General features: G+C 38.5%; 1 long non-coding RNA gene across 3 annotated transcripts in view; it reads left to right on the top strand.

Moving 5' to 3' along the window:
- The window catches only part of LOC103476440 (uncharacterized), an 88,219-nt gene that overhangs the window by 58,345 nt on the left and 13,140 nt on the right, over positions 1-16,734 (top strand). For all 3 annotated transcript variants that reach the window (XR_014091275.1, XR_014091274.1, XR_014091273.1), the window contains one exon: positions 14,769-14,879. This is a non-coding gene — a long non-coding RNA (uncharacterized LOC103476440). The remainder of the gene's footprint in view (positions 1-14,768; positions 14,880-16,734) is intronic.

The following is a 16,734-nucleotide window of genomic DNA, read 5'->3' as shown; positions in this document are numbered from 1 at the left end:
TTAACGTCAAAACATACGCGGCAGAGGAAAAGGAAAAGGCAGATTTCTGCTGCTCTACCCTCCAGCCTCTCATCCTCTCGGCTTCCTTTTCACTTTTTGAAACACGCCGCGCCTGATCGCATCAAAGCCCCAGCCTCTGCGTCTTCTCTCTTGCTTTCTGACTAATTGCGATAGTAAAAAAGACGCAGAGTAAAGTCGCTCTGTCTCCCCCCTTTGTATTTTTAGGTGACACAGTCATGTCGGACGGTGTCACGTTTTTCAGGTGCGCCCTGCAGATCGGCTCGGGTTCGACGGTCGTCCCCCCCTCCCCGGCGGCAGCTGCTTACGTCCCACAGAGACAAACCCAGTCTCTGCCGTCTCGGGAAAAATTGTCCACCTTGGTTCTGATTTGACTTTTGGCTTTCTGCTTTTGGCTGACGCTAAAAAATTGTACTCGGTAGCTTTTCTGTTTGTTTTTTTTTTTCTCTTTCTCTCTCTCTGTTATAAAGCTCCTGTTAGTCGGAGGCCCCTGAAGGTTTCTCCGGGTGCCGGAGTGTGACAGACCAAACCAAACAATTGATTGTCGAGTAAAAAAAATAATGCCAAGTAATTATGGAAGTCCGACCCGGTGCGAAAAGTGCGGTTTGTTTGCGTTGGGTTTGTGTTTTTCGATAAATAAAACTCTGTAGTAATAGTGAAACTCTGAATCAGAACGAGAATTACTTTGTTCGATGAACTTTTGAAGGTGACATATAAAGTTTTTCGGCGGTAGTAGGAGGGATGTTAAATGTTTGCAAACGATTATTTCTATTTTGAGGTGCATTTATAGAGGTGTTGCTGTGCATTGACATTTATCTCATATAGGGAGGCATGAACCTGTTTGTACTATTGTTAAAGTGTTTCGGAGGCGGCATTTAAATTGTACTTTGCGAATAAAAAAAAAAAAACACAATGAAACAACAAGAACAGTTAAAGGAATCTGCTTTGAAATTGCAAAACTGCCAAAAACCTGACATGATATTTAATTTATGCTGGTCACACTGATGTATAAACTGTGGCATGTGGCTGTATTTTTGTTTTAATTGGTGTCAGACTTGTTTTCTTCTTATAAATAAATCCATAAGTCATTCTGAAACCGTGATGCTTTGGAGTGATAATATTACCAGAGCACCAGGGGAAATTTGCCTTGTGAAATGTTCGGTTCTCTGACAACCCACTCAGTTTCGACTGGAAAAAAAAAAAAAAAAAAAAAATCGTTTAACCTTTTCAGCAACAACAAATGCAGGCTTTAAAAAAAAAAAAAGAACAAGACACAGAGAGAGAAAACAGAGAAGAGGAAAAGTAAAAAAGAAAATAAATCTGAAGTGGCTTGAATATTGTCATGTTCTTGTGGCGTTTCACTGCTCAAGTGGTTCAAATTGAAAATCCTGCTGCTGGCTACAAAGAGTTAAATTTTTGAATGATCACAGTCATCCTAATACACAGTTTGAGTCACTGCTTTTCTTTTGACGTTTTATCTGAATGCAGGCTTTTTGTCTTCTTTTTTCTTTTCTTTTTCTTTTTTTCCCAGCACCTCGTCTCCAGCCTTACATGCCTGAATGAAAATGCCTTTCAGCTTGATGACAAACCAAAAGTTTCAAAAATAACACATTGGATAGTTTTCGCCCTGCTCTTTCTGCAAGAGTGTGGAATAAAATGCAACTTCACTGCTGACTGGATCATTTAGTTCACATCTGGAGTTTAAGTCTTTGGGTAATTATGTGTCAAACACAGGCTGCTGCTTCTGTATCTCCACACCTTCGACTAATTCGTTGCTGCGAGTCAAATTCTGCCTTTCATACTGATCCAAATTTTATCCCTAGATGAGTAAGTATCAAGCTGTGGTGAACTGAAAGACGTTTGGTGACATTTGGAAACCTTTGAGGCATCTGCTGCTCCCTGTTGCTGTCTGTAGCCCCTTCTCCTATTTCTTGCTGTGTTTTTTTTTTTTTTTTTGGCTCTCAGAAAGGTTTTTCTGAAAAGGCATTAAATGTCACGCACTGTTCATTTGGTCCCCCTGACCTAAAATAAGACAATAAGTAAATATAAACATGTTCACTCAGTTTCAGAAAGGCATCGTTGGGGCCGTGGGTGGCATCAGCTTGCTGCTATCGGCGGCTGTTAAACCATCTCCTTGCATCTTTGCACAGCTCAGTGCTTTCACATGTAACTAGAATCTGTCTTTTTTTTCAAACTTCTAAAATGTATGTACAAGAGCATAAACGAAAAAGAAAACTGTTTTGTTTGTTTGTACTTGAGCATCTCGGCTTGTTGTGGCTTTTGCATCTCACAATATTCCAGCCACAGCAGTGTGTGTTTCTGCCTGCGTGTGTATACGCCTGTCTACATATATGTAATTAATATCTGCATTAATAATGCAACTGCTGGCTTGTTTTTGAGATTAGTAAACATTTGCTTTTATTTCTGACATTTTAGGTGTGTGCGTTCCATCCTGCGCACACAGCATTTTTTTTTTACACTTTTCTCCGCTGAGTACGCAGAGCTTTTTGGATGTGTTTTTTTGTGTGTGTGTGTATGCGTGTGCGTGTGTGTGTATGTGTGTTTCACATATGTGTTGCAAAGATCAAATTACTAATATGTGTAATATGTGTATTTCAATATTAGTATTCACTTGTCTACAGTCTTTCATGTGTATTTCTCTCTCTATATATATATTTTTATGTGCTACTAATTGCTGTGTGGTCTGGGCTACTGTCTGCTTTAAGAGCATTCGCAACGTGCGGTTTTGTTCTATTGTTTTTGTATATTTAACTATATCATTTCAGTATTTTCTTGATTTTTTTTTGTATGACTTTAGGAGTGAATCATTTTCTGTAGAGTAGGTGTGTTTAGTCGCTGTTTCCTATGCTTAATGCACCGAATGACTACAAAAAAATAACAAGAACAATGCGACTTGTTAAAGTAGCATTTTCTAAATATGGCTGGTATTTATGCATGTGTTCCTTTTTGCTCTGAATTTGTTCACATTCGTGTTGTGAAAATTCATGTTTGCTCATGTGTGGGATCTTTTATTTCTATCTGCAGGGCTCAAATAGCATGCGCAGCTGTAGCTGTGTGGGTGTATTGGAAGTGTACGACTGTGCATGCATGCTTTTGTTAGTGTGTTCATGCAATTTATGTGTGAAGTGGGCCTTCACAAACCTGTTACTTGGTCTTTGCAGAAATACAAACCTGAAATATTGAAGTTTTGGGTGGGTTTTGCTGTTTTTTTATTTTTATGTATATTTTACATTTGAGGATTATGTTCAGAGTAGCTCTTCCGAGCAGTGTGTGCAGAGAGGTTTTCTTTGTATGTGTCAGATGGCCTTTAGTGTAAACATCATAGCAGATGAAGTCTCAATGTTAGTTTGTGGACTTAGTAAAATTTCAAAAAGTGCGCGTGTGTGTGCGCGTGCTGAGCAGCGTAAGTATGTATTTGCATGCACATGGGTGTGTGAAGGAGTTTGTTCCCTCTCCGCTCCGCTCATCATCTGTCCCGCCTGACATTTACACATTCAAATCAGAGACTGTTTATCCGCTGTTTTGAGACACATGACAAGATTTCTTGCTTTGTTTAAGCTAATCACCGGCGTCACTGCATGCGAAGACATGCATGCAAAGGCTCACTCAGCACAGATGTTTTGAAATCGAGCTGAAACCTCTCATCTGTAAGACGTCAACTTTTCAGGAACCATAACAAGGTTTAGCCTCATCACTGTGCCGTTCATGTTTTGTTTTTTTTTACTCTTTCTCCCTTTTTTTTTTCTCATAAATTTTTCTCCTCTTGATTTTTTTTTTGTAATTGACTTTAGTTGGTCTTGCTCTTGGAGTCTTCTCCTGCTTCTACACCTGTTTTGATTCTGTGATGCTTGACACGTTATCAAATGTCAGTGTTTTTTTTTGTTTTTGTTTTTTTTAGAAGTCTGCTCTTTATTTCCATATTATCACCTTTGTACAATGTGCAGTTTGTGGCAAAGGGAGGAGTTGACAACTCGGCACAAATTGGGTTTTGATAAGGTCAGACTTGCATGTAAACAAGAGCGAGGTCTGCGGGACCCCAAATAAAGAGAGTTACACAACTGTTTAGATACAAAAAAAAAATACAAAAAGAAAAATACGTTTCATATTCAGTCATATCACTCATAAAGCGAATAATTACCTCTCAGCTTTATTACGCGTTGATGCTATTATTTTTTCTCCCCAAACCTTTTTGTCTTTCTTTATACCTTTTTATGTTTTAAATGAACACATGACTCATAAGGCATATTGACTTTGACTTACTTAATAATCTCAGCTGGAACAATAGCATTTCCCTTTACTGACTGATGAAGGCAACTGCTGAAGGCCAATAACTGGAAAAAAAGATTAGTGTCCTAAGAAAGCATTTGAAGACATTCAGTTATTTTTAAAAATAATTTTACTTCCTCAGTTGTAGCGTCCCACTTATTTTGGATTGGTGAAAATAATATAAATGAGTTGCAGAAGTACTAATTTAATTTACCTGCTTTTGTCATCGTAGAGAGCACCAATCAGATGTTTGTGACCGATTTGACATCTTCAGTTTGTGTACGACTGTCTCCTGAAAATGTTTGTATTTCTTCACCAACTGTGACATAATTAGACACAAGGTCTCCATTTATTACATTTGTGAAATTACATGTCTATGCTTAATATTTCACAAATAGAAAGTTGAGTATGGGGTTAACATTTCAACCTGCCTTCAGCATCGTTTATTAGCAGTTAGCATGGCTAGTTCTTATAAATGACACTCTGTGTATTCTCCAGAGAAGTGCCTTCTTTATCTTAGCTCTGAGATTTCCTAAAGTCTGGAAACGTTTCTAGATGCAACATGTTCCATAGCCAAAAGAGACGGAAAGCTCAAAAGGAGGAAACAATGCAAGTTTGTCATACGCTCTTCAGCCTTCCTGTTATCTGCTCAAAATCTGGTTTTCTCTTTCAGCCTGAATGAGCCACAGGCATGGTCTGAGGTGTTACAGAAATGATAATTTCCTTTGAAACAGCTTCCTACTTCTCTGTGCTTCCACCGGCTTCACCTTGAACAACTCGCTGATACTGAATCTAGGCAGGCTGAACTTCAATCTTCTCTCTTCAGTAACTGCTTCCACACCATTTGGCGACAAAAAACAGCGTTTTGATTTTGACTTTCATCGACTGAAGAAAATATAAAACTTTTTTTTAGTTTCCCAGTAGATTTTCTTAGTGCACCTAATTTTTGTTATTTGTGAATTTCCCCCCCCCCTTTTTTCATGTTCCTGACAACTTCATTTCTGACAGGAAACACAACCACTCATATCTGTGTTGATACATCAAACACTTTCTGATGACTATTTTCTATTTCATGTTTTTTTTTCTCCTCCCTCACAGTTTTTAATTACACCATCATCTGTGTGACACACATTGGATTTGAAACGTATCAGTGGAAATTATTTAGATGATCTCATTACTATCTGTCATCAGCGTGAATAATCCCTTCCTGCACCATTTTTGGTCCGTTTTTTTTGATGGGCTCAACCTCCTGAAACCAAAATTCAAATGACACTCACGCATGCAGATATCGGTCATGTTTTCATCTCTAGATTTCACCTCCTCCCTGTAATTTTGACATTCTCAGTTGTGTAGTTTCATGTGATGCATTTTAGGGTTTGCGTTCGCTGCGATATTGACGTTTGCTCTGCTAGGCTCCTCTCCCGTGTGGAGGAAATATATGTATATTTTTTTTGTCGTGTCTCCACGGCACCACCATCACTTCATGACTTTGTTTGGGTTCAGTTAAATCTGTTGCAGCAGCACAAGAGTCTGTGTATCAGAAAATAAGCCACGGATCGTTCTGAGGTTGTTGGGTTTTTTTTCTCCCTTATAGTGGGCGTGAAGGTGTTTAAGTAAGACATCTTAAAGCCTTACCATATCCTGCCTGATATGAAGTACCTTCCAAACCACGTACGCCAGCAAGTTCTGATTCCTACCTTTATTACTTTTTCTCATGTCACACTGAAGCGGCATAAACATTATTGTGAAATAATTATGTTGCATGTTCTCATAAGAGATGTAACTGGAGAAATCTGCAATTATGAAAGACACAATCATGACTTGGAAACTTAAACCGCCTCCAATTTAGCAAAATTGTTAAAAAGGAGACATTTTTGCTTAACTTAGAATAATAGTTTAAATCAGGGGTGTCAAACTCCAGTCCTCGAGGGCCGGTGTCCTGCAACTTTTAGAAGTGCCTCTGCTGCACCACACCTGAATAGAATAATTAGGTCATTAGCAAGGCTCTGGAGAACTGAGGAGGTAATTAAGCCATTTGATTCAGGTGTTTTGTACCTGTGGCACATCTAAAAACTGCAGGACAGCGGCCCTTCAGGACTGGAGTTTGACACCCCTGGTTTAAATAGTTAAATATTGCAGCTAATATAATATTTGGTTATTCAAGCTGCAGTAACAACCATCGATCTTGTTTTTGTAAAATAAATGTTTGTTTCTAAATATTTTTTTTTCTTTAAATACGATGATTTTGCAAATCTGTAGTATTTTACTGTAGATTATTGTGCAATGGAAAACTCGTACTGGCACAAGCAGTGACATCGTTGCACTTGTCCCAGGTGGTGACAGCGACTTTTCTGGAATCATATACACCCTGAAACGGGTCACAAGAACCGGAGGGTGCACATGAAACATTCTGCAACTCTCACAATCACTCAGGGCAGAATCCAATTTTTGCACGAGCAACACGAGTGGGCTGTCGAAACAGTCACTCCAAGAAGAACATCCGTTCTGCCTCCGAGCCGCGTGTTTTTTACCTTCTCTTGCGAAAGCGCAGATGCCAATATGATGGGGGAAAAAGAAAAAAAAAAAGGAGAAGTTGGATGATGTTGTAAAAGCCAACACACACACACCCACACACGCATGCACACACACAGAGAGAGAGAGAGATGGAAGGGGGTTGAATCAGCAGAACTTTTGTAAGAGAAATGGTTTCTGCTTCTGACTCGATTCCTTTCGAACCTTTAAAATGTATGACCAATTCTGGTAAAGATGGAGTTCAAGTCAATCAACCAAAGAAGAAAACAAAAACAAACAAAAAACAACAACAAACAAACAAAAAAAAAGGAATCAGGCTATGTCAACAATATCCCCTTCATATCAAAGCTGTTTGCACTGACTGGATTCATTGCTTTATTTGCAGTGAATATTAGCCATACTTTCAGCTTCACTCATTGTTATTGTAAGTCTTATATTGTCTGCTGTTGTAGACATATGTGGTGAACTGTATACAAACCTCAGTGAAATGTAAATATGCTGCAGTCGGCCACACTGAGAACTGAAACATATCGATTCTGGATTTTCCCTGTGCTCTGCTGCCTCAGCCTCTCACTGATATTAAACCTCTCACTTCCTTTTTGAGGCCGGTTTGTTTACCAGCCAACCAGCTATTTTTACAGGAGGCTTCTTCTCACCAGCAAGAGTTCGTTTACCGTCGAAAAGGATGTGTCCTTTCCACCCGTGCTGCTGTTGCTGCGCATCTCACACACAGGTGTATCATAGTGATCTTATTTAGGGACATTTTCAGGCAGAGATGATCACGAGTGTAGCTTCGACATGACCTGACGGGAAAACGTGCAGTTTGAACAGCCGTGCTAGAAATAAAGCGTGAAGGTCCCGCAAATCAGGACGTTACAAAGCAATCTTCTTATTCCGAGGTCTTTTCCACAGCGTTAGCAAACCAGCCACAATCCTGACTCTGAAGGACACAGTAGGTTTCCTATCATGCACAATATGGAGTGATAACAACAGCACCCTGACTGGTTTGAGTTTAGGCAAAGTGTCCACAGTGACAGTGTTTGTTGTCACAATGGCAGCATGTTGGGGGTCAATGGCGAGACATGGGGATGCACTGCGGAGCCGGTGGTGATGTATATGTGATAACGGCGTCCGAAAGCAACCATTCGCGCACACTCACATGGTGGTGAGCTACGCTGTAGCCACAGCTGTTTTGGGTGGAGTCTGACCACCAGATGTCTTTCCCAAAGACACAACGATGGACACAGACGGGGCGGGGGTTTGGATCAGCAAACTGCCGATTACAGCAAGAACTTCTGCGCCCTGAGCCAGCGTCTCCATTAAGTAGCTGATGTAGCCACCGCCTTGGCATGCTTGAAAATTTGATGTAGGATAGTTCTCAGTCTCCTCATCTGGTTACACAGTACGACTTCATCATGCCTTTATTGTCTTGGCAACGCTTTAGTTAGGTCATTGCCCTGGTTTCAGCCTAAGGCATTACATCATTTTCTTACTTTGTTTTTGTCAGCAGCTGCTGATGACCAATCCACATGCCAGTAACTTATCTACCGTACAAGAGGCTGTTTCCAGATAAGAATCTGCGATTCTGGGTGGCCGTAGCTCTCAGATGTAAAGAAGGGCGCACACCTCCAAATTGCACCCCCTCCTTGAATGTGGTGATTGATTGCAGGCTGAAGGAAATAGTTTCTTAAGCTCCAGTTTGACTGTGCTGTGCACATATCAGGCCGCTGCTCAAAAGCGCCGGGATCATGTTGACTTATGAGGAGGATGTGCTAGCAGACTTAGTGACTCATACAGATTTTATAGCATTGCAGTTTCAGTTGATATCCCCGAATAACCCGCTCTTTATGTTTACTTTTGATTGAGTAGAATGTCGCGCATAAAAAAGGAGAAAAAAAAAAAGGTTAATCAGGATGTGGAAAACCCCTTTAACGGCACCCTTTCAGACTTTTTAGGAAGAAAACTCTTCGTATGAAGGTCACAAAAACAACACAGCACAGGCATGTTACCAAGGGAACAGCGTTGAGATCCTCTAGTGCTGTAGCTTCATCCTGATGATGGTCCAAGAGAATCATACAAGGTCATGGCCCTGCTGACATAGGTGACAAGGTGAGGGAGCAGACATGCATGTCCTGGGAAAGAGCAAAATATCTTGGAAAATGATGGTTACTAGGAGACCAGCAGCATCATAATTACCTTCAAACTTAAATGACGTTTCCAGATGTCTCTGTCCAGCTCTGTGGCTCATGCGTTTTCCTGTGTTTCTTTCATTTTATTTTTGTTTTTTGTCAAAAAGACTCCGTAAGACTTGGGACGAGTTGTTCAAACAACCAAGAACACTACAGGATCCTGCAGTTTGTATAACCAACACTGGTAGAAATACATTGACGTAATCGTCTTTCTGACCTCCTACATCATTGTTTAATGATTTTGGTGTATTTTTAAACAGATTATTATTTTTTTTCCATCTGTCTAGATCACACAGATGGGAACTCAACATACCAAGGTTGAGTTGAACCTCCACCCTGTTCTTATCAGGTGATGTGAGGTGTTCATCATAATATGTTAGATATGTTTTTTGTAAGAAGTGATGGGATTCATAATGACTCAACGCCTCCAACTCGGCTTCATTTTTCCAACAGACTCTGTTTCATATGGGATCCGCGGCAACTTTGCTAGTTTTAACTTAATGTTTAACTCACTATTTGTTTTTACTCTGATTCCTAAAGACCCTAAAGTTACTGAAAGGTGGGTGTTTATTATTTTTTTCAGCATGGTTGATATTTTGGTCCAGGTCAACACAGCAGGGATTAACTTTAAAATATAAAACTTGAGTGCAGTTTGGACCACATACTCAGGGCTCTTGGTTTGTTTGTTGTTGAACTTGGATTTAGGTAGCACATCTCCGAATCTCAGAGTTTTCCTTCCCATGTACATTAAATATTGCAAGCTTTTTGCAGTGATGTGCCGTTAAAGTAAAAACCGATTATATCACTTGCGCTACATAGATAAATGTTGGATGAAGGACACGGCGTAGTAGCCCAGAGCGACGTTAACAGAGTCACAACCTTTTTCCTGACTTCAGCTCGGAGAGAGGACCAGAGGAGATTTACTATCAATAGCAATTTAGCGTTTGGAAGCAAATCACAAACTTTGGAGTCAAATAATTTAAGCAGTTTTAAAAGTCAGAGGAGGTGGAAAAAAGTACTATATGCTTTTTTCCTCTACTTCAGTGGAAAAATAGACATGCTATTAACTTCAAAAAGGTAATCTTGTGTGTTTAACAAAACCAGAATGCTCTGTTCTTAAGTAAAATAGTTTGCGTCATATTTTAATTTGCTTTTCCCTACAACGTGAAACACCTGACTGAACTTCGTTTAAGGAAGTGTTGCATACTTATTGTTCCCCAGTCTTCTTTTTTTCTGAGCTGTTAGCTCCACATTGTTGCATTCTGCTCAGTCACCAACAGGGGGCGTCTTTTCTGGTTATATAAATTAGTCTTTTGCTGAGGCTATAGCTGGGAAAATTAAGCTTTCCCCCCTTTTTATTTATGAATCATATAAACACAGATAGAGGAAGCGCAGAATAGAATAGAAATTTATTGACCCACAGTGGAGAAATTCAGAGGTAGCAGCAGAAAACTAGAAGCATGCAGGTTCAAACTAACATAAACACAGAACAATAGAAACGAGGCTGTACAGTAAGGGCAAATTTACAACAAAAGAAAAATAACACCGTACAGTTATTAAATGATCTGTTTAAAAAGAAATGTGCAGCATATTAGATTTAAACTGTATAAAGTTCATTTGAGTTGTGGCTTCATCTGAAGTAAAACGGCGGATGCAAGCGATATTTGCATCGCTGCAGGAAAATACGTTTAACGATATTTGTATGATTGCTTCTTAAGATCCACTACCCACTTCCTTTGATGAAGACCACAGCACTCATGGCCTGACTGATGAACCACGTTTAAAGCAGATGTTTCACCAGGGCAGACTGTAAATCCATCTGCAGTCAGGCATCATCTTACCATGTCGTAGGTTAGAACAAATTAAGTCACAGTTTTACAGTGGTATAATACATTTTGTTACATAAACAAAAAGTATGAGGACGTGACGTTTTCATCTGATGAAAATTTGTGCGCAGGCCTAATTTGCATCATGCATCACAAGTAGGGTGGATGTTTTTCGCTACACCTCATCTTTATGGTAAATGAATGAAGGTTTTCTCCTGGGCCCTTTGTTTGCTTTGGATATTTAAGCTGTTTTTCTGTTTATCTTAGTGGAATGAAAAGAAGAAATGACAAAACTATCGACCGAACAGAAACTACCTCACGAGGCTGCGCGCTGTTCTGTGCTGATGGCTTTAAGGAAGATTTTACTGATTCACCTGAGAATTATGTACAAAAACAGGTTTTGCGAGACAGAAGCTCTTCTGTCAGACTTCCAATAATTTGCTTGTTGAAAGATCATTGATCAAACCTGAAGATCAGCAGATTACCATCAGCCTGATGCATCACACACTATGTAAAAACAACATTGAGGTCTGGTGATCAGATGCAACTTTTGACATTAAATGTGTGTTTTATGGACTTTCAGGTTAAAACACACAAATCTACACAATTTAGTAATTCAGAATATGTAAGTTTGTCTGTTCTTGTCTGTAAGAAATTATATCTGAGCTTAAGACTTTTTTTTTTACTACATTAGTCTTACATTATGCTTTTTTTTTAGATCATAATTGGTTATTATAAGAGGAATAACAATGCAAAGCAATACATTTTAATGTACATTGATAGACAATATCTAATCCTTAAAACAAAGATGTTGCATCTTTTTTTCTTACACTACAGGGTCTCTGCTTTTGTTTACTCCTGATAAAAAAAAAGTCCAAATCCATGAATCATGGATGTGAGGAGTCGACGGAACAGTTCTGACAGGTCGGCAATCGGTCTATATGAAAAGCAAAATTAAAAACCAGCTAATTTTCCCAAAGCGTCATACAAAAATAGGATAAATAAGAGATAAAAGCAGGAAATAAAGCAGACATCAAAACACTCGTGCAGCAGAACAGACTCATGTCAACTCACACGAGTCAAATATTATTGAAAAAATATGCTTCTTTTTTTTTTTTTCTTTTTTTTTTAAAGAGACTTAGAAACGGTAATCAAATGCTCGGGAGCCACAGTAGGAAATGTTTCGGCCTGGTTTTTTGCGACAGCTACAAGCATCTGTGTGCATCAGTTAAGAGACAACAGCAGCGATTTGAACCAGCTGACGACAGGAAAGGGATGCATGACTGACACCGGCTGAAGTTCATAGCAATAGTCGAGACGGGCTGAGATGAAGGCGTGTATTGTTCTCTCCAAGTCATGCCTCAACAAAACTGACTGAAGTTTTTGTATTTGCCGTAAGTGAAAAAAAATGTTTTTTTTTTTTTTTTGCTAAACAGATCTGATCTGTTTGATAAAAACTTATAATCCGTGTCAATCATTACTACCCAAATTTGATACGTGATGTTTGATGAATGACACGAGGAAAGCAAAATTAATAAGCAAGTCACTTCAGGTACTTTTAGGTCAGAATATAATAATCTCTGTTTTGGATTCGTTAAAAAAATGTTGTGCTTTCTATAAGCCCCAACGTTTTCAAGACAATTTAATAAATTATTTATTAGGAGTCCTGTAAGGCAGACGGTCCAAGGTGGACAGAAAATGTTCAGTATTAACACTTAATTCACACTTGTTAATGAGAACAGGTTCCCAATAAAAGTAAATACAACTATATTATTTTATCACTCTGGACATGCGATAGACTGCTGCGACATTACTTTGTAGCGTCCATTTGAAATCGAAAGGGGTGGATTTTTAATTTGGAGTTAAGGAAATACTTACAACTTTGTCATTAAAGGTTGTAATTTCTTAATATTGGTTGTAGGAAAAATGCAATGTGCTCCACATTTAATATCTGTTTGAATTTATGGTACATTGTCTGTGTCAACTCCTGACAGATTAGTCATCTGAGCATTAGTTTCATTTTTTATTTTGCATTTCACAATCATTTAGAGATTTAGATTAAAAAGACAAGCATTGAATGTTTCCCTCCACTGCCAGAGAATACAGTAAACTTGTCTAAGTTGTAAAGTTTCTGGTGCAGATACAGTACAAGCACTTTGGGTTTTGCACTGTTACGGTGTAGATCGTTAAAGTGTGAGATGCTCCTTTAGATGTGTAAAAATCTCAAGACAAAACTAATGTTTGACGACTTTCAAGTCAATGTGAGATGAGGAGAGGAAGTACCAACCAGAAGAGAGTTGTAGAAATTATACTTTTGAGCAATTGCATATTTTTGGGAACTGTTTTGGGGAAAAGAAATATGCACGGAGTCGTGGTTATTAATTTTGAAAAAGAAAAATGAGATATCTTAAACAGATAAACTTCATTGTGATTTTTCAGTATTTAGAAATGTACAAGAATGTTACGTATTGTATTCTATTGTATTCTATTTATCATCTTATTAATGTTGATTAAAAATAAAGGTGGACAAATCAACTTGGCTTAAAATCCACTCTAAAAGTAGCCTGGGATGTGTTGATTAAAATGTGTGAATTGAAGTCAGGTTGAACACCCAGTGCAAGCCTTTTTTTCTCTACCTTTTTTTTTATGTCACACAGAAACGGGCTTAGTTTCTAGTCAGAGCTCAGCCCACAAAATAAGGCATCCGTCCGTTAAGTGCGTGGGTCGACTTTTCAGGCACTGACTTATCTGTTAAACAAAACTCAGACACGTGTAAATCATGAGTGATAATCTGAGACCTGAAAACAAACAAACAACAGAAAAAAAAAAAGTTAGGTAAAGAGGAAAAAACGTGTGTGTGCATGTGTGTGGTGTTGCTTTTCTAAATGGTGAGTGAAAATTCTGTGAGTTTTTGCATTGTTAATAAAACACTTTCACTTTTTTGCTAATGTCTTCTCCAACCTAATTTTCTCATTAATTTGATATATAATCCTAAAAGTGACTTTGATTTTTATTTGTTTGTTTTGTTTTGTTTTTTTTGTTTCAGACCTTCAGGCTTGTCTTCATTTCACCCTCTTTTTTTTTGAAGAGCAGAAAAAAAATGTTTTTTTTTTTCTTTTTCGTCCAAACACGACACATACTGCGTAAATTATTGTTCCTTTAGAATAATCACTTTTCAAGCATTACGAAACACGGTGCAGTCATCCAGAGTCTTTCGGTGGTTAACATGTGAGACATGTTACATCCCTGAGATGAGGGCATGTTGGTATTTGTTGAGAAAAAAAAAGAAAGAAAGAGACACCAATGCTACATTATTTACGCCAACGAGCGACTCCTGAGCAACGTTCTCAGACATTTATTAGATATTGTAAGGAGAGCAGCTACAGTTCATTCTGAATAGAAATGGGGATTTCTCAAAAGTGCTGCTGTGTGCATTCTTCCTCATACGCTTTGCGCTATTAATAAGTTCGTGAGTCAGCTGAAAGGAGTGTGATTACATGTAAGAAATGTTTTGGCTGAGATTTAATCATTTTTTTCAGAAATGCTTTGATGGAAAAATATCTTGAGATTTCTCAACTTTCAATTTCAACAATCACATTTAGACTGTATTTATAAAAGGGGAAAAACAAAAACAGAGCAAAGTTAAACACAGCACATCTAATTTCATAAAAGTCTAAAATGAACTGACTATAAATGTTATGACACTGTTTAGAAGTGATTTTGATTCAATTAACAAAACTAAAACCAGACTATTTCACTTGTCTGAGAGTGGTTTTTAATATTTCTGGAATCAATTTGCCTCCAGATTACAGCAGGAAGTTAATTTGAACAATGGATGTTTCCAGGTTTCCCGTTTTTGTTCAGATTATTGTCTAAGGGGGGATTTTTATTTTTTCTTTTGTCATCTCCTTTGCAGGGCAGAGACACGATGAGGAGGCAGTTTCACCGCAGCTCTTCAAGGCATGTTTCCACTGCCTTCGCCCATCATGACGAGCACCATGGAAACCACCTCGTCTGAGCTTATCTGGTAGGAGTTTATATCTCTGAATTACTGTACTACCAGACCGGTCAGTGTCTTGATACTTTGTTTGGTGATAAGCTTGGCATATTTCCAAAACAAATATTTTTTTTGAGTTTGTTGACCTGTGTGCTTTTTTTTTCTCGAACAAATTTCATGACATGATACTCTTGATGCCATTTCATTCAGGTTCACTTTTTAGACAGTAATACGTCGTACTAGCCTGGCATTTGCCTTCCTGCGCGTCTCTGCTGGATTCTCATCTCCCTTCAGCTCAGTTTCCCAGGATGCATTTCATCCAGGCCAAACAGAAGCAGCAGTTGTGAAGGATGACGCTGTTTTTTGGGGCGGGGGGTTTGCACTGTTTCTGTATTGTAGACTGCCATGGTTGTAATTTGGCAGCGGAGGAAGGTGAACGAAGCCCTTCAGTTCATGTTGGCCACGTTTCCAAATAATGTGCAATTAAAAGTTGGAGCAAGACGAATATGAAAAATGACGGAGCCTTACTTTCCACATGCAGCACACTCAGTTTCCAGTACAATGAATAGTGTAGCTTCCTTCACATTTCAAGTGGCTCATTACATATTTCATGGCCATGAAAAATTCAGTTGTTGTAAACAGTTAGCATTAATACAACTTAAAAGCGATTAAAAAGTTCACAGAGACACTTAAAACATGCCTCCAGAGCTGTTTAGTGCACAAAGCTGTGCATTAATGGGTAGTTTTGTGCACAAGCTGTGTGTCGGTGTGTGTGAGAGAGCATTATTTGTTTTCAAATAGTGCTCTGAGTGGGTTGGTGCCTAACGTCGTGTTGTTTTAGCTTGCCACAAAGTTCCAGTTTACAGATGTCGCTGCTTACAGTTGTCATGTAATACCAGAGAATCACTGCTTTGCTGAAATGGATGATAACCAGATTAAAAAACACAAGTGAAATTCTCTCCATTTTTTATGTTTTTAGGAGCCACTTGTTTATTTTGCATGGTCTTATTCTATGTGGTTTTATTATGGGCGTCACTGTTTATTTGTGTATGCAATATATTTCATCAAACACCGGAAAGAAATCTGCAGCAGAGTTTCTTTGACATCCACTTTTACTTCATGATGATAATTATTGTCTCCCCTAAGATGAAAATCTCTGAGTAGTGAAAGAGTGTATCAGATTTTCCTTTTAATATGTATCTACTCTCTTCTTTGCTGTTATGCTTCATTTTATTTTAACTTTTGAAACGCAACACATGCACATATATCCTGGGGTATTTCGTGTACCTTTGTGTATCGTATGTAAATAATCATGGTGGGCTGCTGTGGCTTTTTTTCGGTTTCAGTTCAGCCCCAGTCAAGAGGTCACACGGTCTTTGGTTACTGTCCACTGAACGTCCGTGTAATTCTGTGGACAAAAGTGGACAAAAATAATCTACCTACTGTCAAGACTAAAATTTTATTTTTAAAAAATATATATATACATTTGATATTACTATATATTTTTTAATCTTTCCTTTATTGAGAGTGTCTTACCTTTTACTTTTTTAGTCTGGCTGTCAATTAAAGATGAAAACTGTCTTCTCGTGGATTGTAAAAAATCTGCTCAAAGATCATAGATGTCCATTTGAATGATCTGACCTTTCTCTGGAAGGGACATGCAGTTCAAAAAGCTAAAGGTGTCATTAATAGATGGAAACATGACCTGAAGGAGCAATTTCTCTGTATGCCTGCTAACGTCAAACTAATTAGTTTTCAATACTTTTATCCCTTCAGTCATCAGGATACTGAATGATCTTTGATGACCCTTTACAGTAAGGGTCAACAAATCTCACTGATGATAAGCCTGTGTGTGTGTGTGTGTGGGGGGGGGTGGGGTGTTCTG

The sequence above is a fragment of the Poecilia reticulata genome, chromosome 15, assembly GCF_904066995.2.
Source record: "Poecilia reticulata chromosome 15, P_reticulata-male-v2, whole genome shotgun sequence".
NCBI lineage: Eukaryota > Metazoa > Chordata > Actinopteri > Cyprinodontiformes > Poeciliidae > Poecilia > Poecilia reticulata.
The sequence above is the reverse complement of the archived record's forward strand: the minus strand, read 5'-3'. Positions and strand labels throughout refer to the sequence as shown.